Source organism: Trichosurus vulpecula, chromosome 6 (assembly GCF_011100635.1).
Source record: "Trichosurus vulpecula isolate mTriVul1 chromosome 6, mTriVul1.pri, whole genome shotgun sequence".
Classification (NCBI taxonomy): domain Eukaryota; kingdom Metazoa; phylum Chordata; class Mammalia; order Diprotodontia; family Phalangeridae; genus Trichosurus; species Trichosurus vulpecula.
Window position 1 is genome coordinate 201889002 of NC_050578.1, and position 10794 is coordinate 201899795.

At 40.7% G+C, this 10794-nt stretch overlaps 1 protein-coding gene across 1 annotated transcript in view; it reads left to right on the forward strand.

The window, feature by feature from the left end:
- Positions 1 to 10794, forward strand: part of STK32B (serine/threonine kinase 32B) — a 311999-nt gene that overhangs the window by 296166 nt on the left and 5039 nt on the right. The window lies entirely within an intron of this gene.

Below are 10794 nucleotides of genomic sequence, written 5' to 3' on the forward strand. Positions count from 1 at the left end.
AAGTAGAGCAAAGCCAACAGAGGTTGTGACACACATGAGTTTTGCCAGGTTCTCTAATGGGAATGGTTTCTGGTGACATAGCCCTACTAGCCCCTCCATCCATCCCTCTCAAACTATGGACCAAATTGATTCCTTAAAGAATTGAACAGAGTTTAAGAGTAATACTCACATGGCTGGTTAAGTTGATCTTTGCAACAGACTATAAGGATTGAGTTGAGGCTTACTGTGTTTGTCCTTCATTCTCAAAGAAGACCATGAAATCAGGGAAATGATGACATGACTTGTAGTTGACTTTGATTTGAGGGAGGGAGGGCTATGCAAGGTTACCAGCCTCACTTTCTCCTCCAGAGCCATCTGGGTCCAGTGGCCTGATATTTATCAGGATGACTGGAGATGAACCAGTATGCATTGGGAGACCCTGGCCCTTTCAGGCTAAGGTCTTTTCAGGTTCTCACTTTGAGTGAGGTAATGCCCATTCAGTGAATAGGCCTCTTTAAGAAGTTAATCTAGGGATGGCCGCTTTAATCAAAACTCAAATCATCAAAGTGGGAGGCTTATTGAAAATGAACAAGAAAGCCCTGGTATATTTGAGATTTCCATTGTCTGAAGGAAGCACAAGTGATTATGCAACCCAGGGACAGTGTGTAGGGATCTTCCACAATGGGGAATTGGCATCAAAGGCTGGCATGTCAACATGTTTACAAAGACACCGCTAAGAGGTTTGGGATGGTTGTTGCTGTTTTTGGTGTTGTGAGTCCACATCTACAATTTTATTTCTTCCAGCATTTTGGTTCAATGGGCTGGATAAGGGATAGAGCCCATTCCCCTCCTCACCACTCACTGTCAGTGGGCAGATTTTTGATCAGGGATACCCGCCATTGGGAATGTAGGATTTAGGACTGGAAGAGACCATAGAGATCTTCTAGTCAAATCCCTTTTTTTGCAGATAACAAAACTAAAGCCCAAAGGTGTACAATGACATGCTCAAGGTCATATTGTTAGTAAATTCCAGAGTTGGTCCTATACTCCAATTCTAGTGTTCTTTCTACTATATCACACTGAATGAGACAGGACTGGGAAGAACTGGGAAGAAAGCAGATCTTGTCTGTTTCCAACAAGACCTAAAACCAGGAGTTCTTAACCTTTTTTGTGTATCTGAACCCCTATGGCAGCATGATAAAACCTATGGACCCCTTCTCAGAAAAAAAAAATAAAATAAAATACACAGTATTACAAAGGAGCTCGATTATATTAAAATAAAGTAGTGAAAATATTAAGAAGTTCATAAATCCCACATTAAGAACCCTTTACTTCCATATAGTCTCTTCCAGCTCTGACAATTCATAAATCTAGGTCAATAGTGTGGGAATAGAGGCAGGTGGTGTAGTAAGGAGATGGGGGAGATCAGAGGTAGGAAATGTTGCACACTCAGAAGAGGCCACCACCATGATGCAGTGGGTTAATTGGACTTCATTTTTGATTGGGGCCACACTAGCCCAATTACCTAAGGAAAACAACAGACTCAGGGTAGACCTATTGAACTGTTATCTGGAGGAACTCAGTCACCTATAAGGTACAGAGAACATGTGAGGCTAAAACAAAACAGGAGTCCAGGACCATTGGGCAACAGAGACCCAGGAGTCAAATCTATGAGAGTGTCTCACATGTCATGTTAAGTCAACAAACCTTTATTAAGGTTCTGCTAACTACTAGGCGTGATGCTAAGTGCTCAAGATGCCAACAAAAAGGCAAAAAAATCAGTCTTTGGCAACATTTCATATACTCTCCTCATTTCCTGCCCTTTGGAAACAAAATTAGGAAAGTCCTGGTGTTATATCCCCAAGTGCTCTATGTGCCTGTTTGAGTCTGGATTATGTGGGAGCTTTATCTACATCCAGGGGAAGAGCCATGGTGAGAAGACATAGCAAAGGAAGGCACCTCGGCCAACCCTGAGACTATGCTGACTGGATTTTTCCTTTAGACAGAAGTGATTAGAATTCCATGAAGTGGATAAAGAGATAGAAGGTAGCTTCGTGCCTCAAAAATCAGCTGGAACATAGTTGAAGGGAAAGTAACCTGGCAGAGCTTTAATTAGGCATTTTTGTATGCTGTGCAAGCACTACAACCTGTACCTTGGGTGAGAGGTAGAATTGGGTTGGGGATGGGGCGGGTGGGGAGGTAGGAGGAATTCCCTTGGTAGCTTTCTATTTGAACTAATTATTCTTGCTGCCTAAATGTTGCACTCTACTGTTTCTACACTGTTAATCTATTCCAAATGCTATCAGTGCCTTTTAAATTTGGTATCCTATAAATTTCATGCCCTTTGTCAAGACCCCATCACCCTGCCCTAGTCATGGCTCTGAAACAGACCTCAAAAGGTTTACTTTTTATCTTTGGGGAGCAGCATATATGTAGTTGAGCATCATACATCTATGGGGCAAAAGCTATGGGGGGAAGAGTCTATGGGGGCAAAAGATTCAGATACAGTGCTCTATGAAATGTGTGGAGGAAGGGAACATTTTCAGCTGAAATTGGTTGTTGAGGCTGGAACAGGGAAAACTTCATGGAGAACAAAGAAATTAAGCTAAGCCTGGAGGGGAAAAGTATTCTAAAAGTTGGAGATGAGAAGGGAAGATATTCTAATTTTGGGAGACATTCTACAAAGATGTGTGGAAACCAAAAACCATCCTGCTGAATTTGAGGGGCAGCTGGTAGTCCAATTTGTCTCCAACATTGGGTGAAGGAAAATAAGCCCATAAAACCCATGTTGGAGCCAGCATGTGTCATGCTTTAAGTGACAGACAAATTTGTTTTCTATCCAGAGCTAATAGGGAGCCACTGAAGTGTTTTTGATCAGGGAGTGACATGGAAGATGTGAACTTTAGGAAAGAAAGTTTTTGTTATCTGTATGAAAGATGGATCCTAGAGGAGAGAGGCTAGAAACAGAGGGGCCTGTTAGAGATTTAGTACAGTGGGTGACAAGAAGGGGAAGCAGAAACGAAAAGGAAGGACAAGGCACAGTCAGCAGAGCCAAATGCTACAGAAAGGCCAAGGAGGGTGAGACCTGAGAAAAGGGCATCAGATTGAGAAGTTAAGGTGTTCGAGGTGAGCTTTGAGAGCACAAATCTGGGACAGTCATGAGATCAGAAACCAGAGTGCAAAAGGTTGAGGAGTGAATGAGTGATGGAGGCAGCTAGTGTGGAATAATCTTGTGATACATCTAGGCACATGTATACATACTGTCCACATGTGTACTAAAAGGGAGTAGAGAACAGAAGATGGTAACAAACTGAGACCTAGGAAAGACCTTAGCTTGAAAAGGCCAAGGTCTCCCACTGCAACAGAGGCCATTGCTAGTCATCATGATCTATATCTTGCCAATGGACCCAGATGGCTCCATAGAAGAGAGTAAGGCTAGTGACTTTGCACAGCCCTCCCTCATGTCATGGTCCTCTTCAAGAACAAAGGACAAACAACACCTGTGAGTAGTAGTAGCTGTCCCTCTGGGGACCCAATTGGCCAATTCCAGTTGGGCAATGCAGCTCCCTCCCTCCCTGTCTTCTTTCCTTCCTTCCTTCCTTTCTTCCTTCCTTCTTTCCTTCTTTCCTTACTTCCTTCCTTCCCTCCTTCCCTCCTTCCTTCCTCTTCTTCCCTCCTCTCCCCCTGTCCACCTAGGGAATCATACTAATACCTGCAGGTCTTTTGCCCAAAAGAATATAAATTTTGATCGCTGAAAACTAGCAAGATATCTTGGGGTTTATGGGCTAGATTTCCTTTTTTGTGGACCATGTCTTAAACCCAAATCACTCTGACTCACATTGGTTGGCCAAAAATAGGTCCTAGCCCAAGGCTTATTTGGTCATTGTTTGGATTCTGATGGCTCAGAGTGAGTGTAAATAGCAATTGTTTCCATTTTGGCCAGAAACCCTGAGGGTCTTCTCTCAGATTGATTTTTTTTGACTAGGTAAAAGAGCCCATTCTTTGCCTCATTTTTACCTAGGCTTAATAATTAAATGCATGTTGGATCTTGTGTGGTACATAGAGGAAAGTTGAAGAAGATAGAGCTAGAACAGTAAGGTAGAGCCAGATTTTGTAGGGCCTTGAATGTATAGCTAAAGAGTTTGACTTTTACTAAGTGAACAATAGGGAGCTTTGGCTAAAACCAGGAAGCTGAGGGTGGTGCTGGTGGGATAGGGGAAAAAGTTCTTTCCCTATCTTCAAAGATTTTACCACATGTTAAAATACACATAATGTAGAGCCAAAATTTATAGTAGGCACATAATATGCAACTGTTTGGTGACGTCAGTGTAAGTTATGCTGTCTAACTAGGCCTTTTTTTTCTTTCTTTCTTTTTCTTTTTAATTTTTTTTTTAGTTTTCAACATTCACTTCCACAAGATTTTGAGTTCCAAATTTTCTCTGCAACTCTCCCCTCCCTGCACCCCAAGACAGTGTACATTCTGCTTACCCATTCCCGCAATCTGCCCTCCCTTCTATCACCAGCCCCTTCTCTTATCCCCCTTTCCTACTATTTTCCTGTAGGGAAAAATAGATTTCTATACACCATTGCCTGTATATTCGCTTTCCCAGCTGCATGTAAAAACAATTTTTAACATTTGTTTTTAAAACTTTGAGTTCCACATTCTCTCCCTTCTTCCCTCCTCACCCACCCTCATTGAGAAAGCAAGCAATTTGATGTAGGTTACACATGTATCATTACGAAAAATGCTGCCATAATAGTCGTGTTGTGAAAGACTATATTTCCCTCCATCCTATCCTCCCCCCCCACCATTTATTCTATTCTCTCCTTTGACCCTGTCCCACCTCAAAAGCATTTGCTTCTATTACCTCTTCTCCCATTTGCCCTCCTTTCTATCATTCTCCCCCCCCCCCAATTCTTATACCTTTCTTTTCTCCTTCCCTGTAGGGTAAGATAGATTTCCATATCCAATTGAGTGTGTATGTTATTCCCTCCTTCAGCCAAGCCTGATGGAAGTAAGGTTCACTCATTTCCTCTCACCTCCCCCCTCTTCCCCTCCACTATAAGAGCTTTTTCTTGCCTCTTTTATGTGAGATAATTTTCTCCATTCTACCTCTCCCTTTCTACTTCTCCCAGTACATTCCTGTCTCACACCTTAATTTTATTTTTTAGATATCATTCCTTCATATTCAACTCACCCTGTACCCTCTGTCTCTGTCTCCATCTCTCTCTCTCTCTCTCTCTCTCTCTCTCTCTCTCTCTCTCTCTCTCTCTCCCCATATGTGTATATATGTGTGTGTGTGTGTGTGTGTGTGTGTGTGTGTATGTGTATATATATGTATGTATATTCCCTTCAACTACCCTAATACTGAGAAAGATCTTATGAGTTACAAAAATCATCTTTCCATGTAAGAATATAAGCAGTTCAGCTTTAATAAGTCACTTATAATTTCTCTTTCTTGTTTACCTTTTCATGCTTCTCTTGAATCTTGTATTTGAAAGTCAAATTTTCTACTCAGCTCTGGTCTTTTCATCAAGAATGCTTGAAAGTCTTCTATTTCATTGAATATCCATTTTTTCCTCTTGAAGTATTATACTCAGTTTTGCTGGGTAAATGATTCTTGGTTTTAATCTTATCTCTTTTGACCTCTGGAATATCATATTCCAGACCCTTTGATCCCTTAATGCTAAGAAATCTCCAGCTGTACAGATAAGAGATGAACAGGTTGAGGTCAAGAGAAGTTACTAATAATGATGACAATGGTTCTCCTATAACTAATTACAAGATTATACATACTTTTCCCCAAAACAACCCTAAACTCATTTTATGCATAGGAAAACTGAGGGTCAGAGAATTTACCTGACTTTCCCAGTCACCTATTTACTAAGTAGTAGTGACTGGACAGTCTTTTTCTAGTGGGTAGCTAGGTGGTGCAGTGGATAAAGTGCTGGGCCTGAAGTCAAGAAGACTCATCTTCATGAGTTCAAATCTGGCTTCAGTCACTTATTAGCAAGTCACTTAACCCTGATTGACTCAGTTTCCTCATTTGTAAAATAAGCCAGAGAAAGAAGTGATAACAATATTTTTGTTAAGAAAACACCAAATGGGGTCACAGAGAGTAAGACATGACTGAAACAGCTGCACAAGAAACAACTTGCCAGATGTGGTAAACCACATCTGTAATTCCTGCGATCAGGTAACAGGTGTTTTCTGGGGTCAGCTCTGACCAGCTTCAGGGAGTTGGTTGTTAAATTTTCAGTGTGAACACTGAAATTTACACCTCACAAATCAGCAACTCTATAAATCATGGCTTGATCGTTTTGTTGATTATCTAGACTTAAGAGAGTATTAATAAATTCAAATTAAACTTAAAAATGCATGTACATACGTTTTTTTTCCCTAGGACAGCCTTGTCATTAAACAATTCCCAGCACACTTTTATATTGCTCTATAAATATCACTTGAGCTCAGCAGATATTTAAAAGAAGGCTCAGGGAATCAAGTTCTCACCAGACTGGAGGTCTAGTGACTTTGGGCTAATAATAATTATAATAACCAACATCTGTAGAAAATTTTTAGGTTTTCAAAGAGATTTTACATCCATTATCTCATTTGAGCCATAGCACCCCTACCAGCAAGGCTGAGGCTGGAGGATCTCAGAAGTTTGAAACTGCAGTGGCCTATGCTGACCCCTGTCCTCACTAGGCTCAGCATCAATATGGTGAGCCCCTAGGATCAATCCAAGTTCAGAATGAAGCAGGTCAAAGACCCCATGCCAATCAGCAGTAGAAACAGGCTTCTGAATAGCCCCCAACCTTCCATCTTGGGCAAATTGAGGAGATACAGGCTTTAAAAAATGCCTCCTGAGGGAGACAAAAATAGGAATGTGACTTTACACACTTCTTCCAGCTTCTCACTGCTATACTGGTTCATTGAGTATGTGTTTCGTTTTACTTGAGTGCCTGGAAAATTAAAATAAATACCTACCTCCTGACTAAAATCCATCAGCGTAGGTACAAAGCCTAACTTAATAAGCAGACACATGGCCCGAGCTTATCACCCACCACAGGTAACCGGCTCCAACGTATTTCCCTGAACAATGGACTATCTCTTTTCAGATTTGTTCCTTTCATTGAAAAGAAACATATAAAAAGCTTTCTGGGTTTATTTCCTTCATTCAATAAATACCCATGTTACCCCCTGCAGACAGATAGTGCTTAAGGGTGATAAGTCAGATTTTTCTCTTGCAAGGTGTTTCTTGAACTGTTTGAAAAAAGCATTTTTCATGGACCAATTAATTGATGGTAAGTTGGTGTCAGAAAAAAAAAGCCCTGAACTAGCAACAGCAATACATAGATTTTTTTTTCTGGCTTCAATATTCTTTTGTTGTAAAGTACAAGTGACCACTTCAATTCAGTAAACATTTATTAGACACTGTGAACAAAACCCTGTGCTAGGTGCCAGAATCAAAGATTAAACAGACAAAAATCAGTATGATCTCTTCCTTAGGAGGAATAACTCGCAATATAGTAGGGAAAAGAGGAGGAAACATATAATAAATTAAATATGATCCAAAATAGAATTGACAAGAGCAAAAGGGGAAATCTAGGCAATGTGATATTAGAAATATGACGACAGATTCCTGGGCTCTTCTCCCATGTCTGGAACACTCTCCCTCCTTGCTTCCCACTCTGGCTTTCTTCATGTCTCAACTAAAGTCCAACCTTCTGCAAGAAGTCATTCCCAGACCTCCTTAATCTTAGTGCCCTCACTGTAAGATTACTCTTTGTTTTATCCTGTACATAGCCGTTTGCATGTCTGCCGAGTGCCTAATAGGTCAACGTCCTGTGCCGAAGATTTCTCCATCTTTTCCCCATCCTGTTCCAGTGTATATGATGTGGCACTGACTCCCACCTTTTGGGCCCTCGCTAGATGACTGAAATCAATCTGACAAAAACTAAAAAGATAGTGATAGAGTGTGTTATCTGTCTCAGATAAGAGTGGCTTTCATTAAAGCTGTCATCTAATGAAAGAAATGACCATGGAATTTCTGGCCCCCAAACCATCTCACTGTAGGAAGTTAGTTCAATCATAGAAACCTTTTGGCAGCCTTTCAATCATGCCACAGAGAGAGCAGCCCCTTCTGCTGATAGCAAGAGCCTGTTGTATGTCATAGGTGTATGATAATGTAGAGTGAGGGAAGGCTTTGATCAAGACTGCTGTTTTAATGAGAAAAATGGACACATCTGAAAAGCAACAAGACAACGATCAGAGAAAAAACAAAAAACAACGACATTGAAAAATTTTGGTTGGGATCAGAATGTTCTTCTTAAAAAAATGTGCTCCTATGGCTACTTTGCATTTATACTGAGAAATTAAATACCACTTATCTTTTTTTCTTGTATCTCAGTTATCCTCCCCTTGATACAAGAAGTATGGGGAGTCGGTGGAATAAATTTCACTCATATTCAATTCAAGGAAAACCCTCATAACTGTTCAAGGAACGTGTGATTAAACTTGACCAATGAACTTTGGTAAAAAAAAAAAAAGATTGGATAAAAATCAAATGCTTACATATTCAAAGCTTTCTATGGAATACTAGCAGACATTTTCAGTAACCTTGACTTTGAAAGTAGCATACCTTCTGGGTATGGTTTCACTCTAAGTTTTGTAGATTGAGTCACCAAGAAGGGAGCTACTTTGGATTGTAAGAGTAAATGTGAGTCTGTACTCCTCATAGTATAATTCACGAGCCCCCACCAGCATGCTTGTTATTAATAATCATCCAAAATAGAAATAATTAGCTATTAGCAAAGGCATTTAAAAAGACAGCAGGAAAAAAAGAGAGTAGTTATAAATAGCCTTGTCCATAAATCTGTGGCTGACTCATACATGAAGATATACAAGTGTCCATGGGAATAGTGAGGTTAGACTTATTGAAATGAGGTACACCTGAAGTGACCCACAACTCTGGGTACTTCAGGGTCTAGGGGCCATTCTCTCTTTGTAGAGTGTCTCACACTTGGTTCTCAGCATCTGATCCTCTCAATAGCTAGCTACCTTCTCTGCTGGCGGGGGTCACATTCCTTAAAACTGCTTCCTCTCTTGAAGCTTATCATATTTCAGTCTATATTGAGTATATGCCTCTGCTTCCTAATGGGTAGAGTGCCTCTTAGAGGTCTAGTAAGGACCATTTCAAAGATACATGACCGATGTAAGGAGTGGAAGGAGAAAGAAATGTCCTTCTTCCCTCTTCAGGGTTCTTCTCCATGGGCAGCTCTTGGCTTTCAATCTCTCCCATTCTTCAACTCTGAATGGCAATATCGCTTACCTTGATGCTAGATACCAGGACCAATGGAAAGGAGAATGAGAGAAATCCCCTACCCCCTACCTACTCTAAGCTTTGACTGCTCCATACTCTGTAGGACTCAGCTATTTAAAGTCCTATGGATGTGGAATGTTAGAACTGAGAGAAACTTTAGAAGAGAACATGTTATGTCAGAGCCAGAAGGGCCCTTTAGAGATTATCTGGCTCAACTCTCTCATTTTTCAAATGATGCAAACTAGTTAACAGGAAAGTTAAATTTCTTTCCTGTGACCCCTTGGGGTGTTATTAGGTTTTATTAAATAATAAATGAATGAATTCACATTTTCCCACTGGCATCTCAGGTCTTAAAATTTGTTGGACTATCTCAGCATAAAGTTCATTTTCCTGAGTCCTAATGTTACTCATATGCAAATATTACACATCCTGCCCATAGTCAATAGGTTATGTGCTTTGATTTTTTCCTCCCAGGAGTGGAAATGAAATTTGCATTGAACTGTCTACATGTTCTTCTCATCCCCCTTGTGGTGAATATCACTGTGATGTTATTATCACCATTTTCACAATTTAGATTTTATAAGTACCACTTTCAAGAGGCATTTCATTTTAAAAGGACTAAATTTTGCAAACAGAGTGTAGTGCCACCAGGTGGTGGTGGTTCTGTCTACCAAAAGTCTGAATATAGTGTCTAGAAACATTATCTGACACCTAAGTACAATCTGGCACCTTTTCTGACTAATCCTTAATGATTCTGCTCTTGGGCCTGGTGCAGATGATGCTTGCTCTTAGATTTTAACTGCAGTGCTGTGGGCTAATTTGGCTTCAAAATATCTCAAAGCTTTTGTTCCCCATGTTGAGCCTACCTATCAGTAGAGCTCTGAGTTGCTTGAAGCATTCATCTCTTTTTTATTAAGTTATCTGAGGAAAACCTAGGGGAATGTAAAAAAGAAAGCCTCTCCTTTCCAACACTTAGCCCCCCACCCCCTCCTCCATTTAGTCATAGAATCATAGATTTTAGAGGAGGAAGACAATTTCTGCCAGAGGAACATGGGAACTGGAACTCTTCATGGAAGAGAAAGTATTTGAGCTGGGCCTTAATTGGTGGGCAAGAATTAATCACAGAGAGTTGGGGTAGGAAGGGGGCATGAGAGGCAGAGAGAAGCAAAGGGATGGAGGCAGGAAAGTCTGGGCTTTCTTGGGGGTTTTCCTTCCAAACTTTCCCCTCTTTCTAACTTTCCTGTTACTATCAAGTATATCAGCCATCCACCCGGTCATCCTGACTCACAGCCTGGCTATCATCTTCAGCTCTCTACTCTCTCTCATATCCAATATCCCATATCCTAATATCCAATCAGTGGTCAAATCCTAGTGTTTCTGCCTTTATAACATCTCTTGTATATACCCCCTTCTCTCATTTGACACGGAAACCGTCCTGGTGTAGACCCCTCACCATTTCACACCTGGACTACAGCAATACCCCCATGGAGAA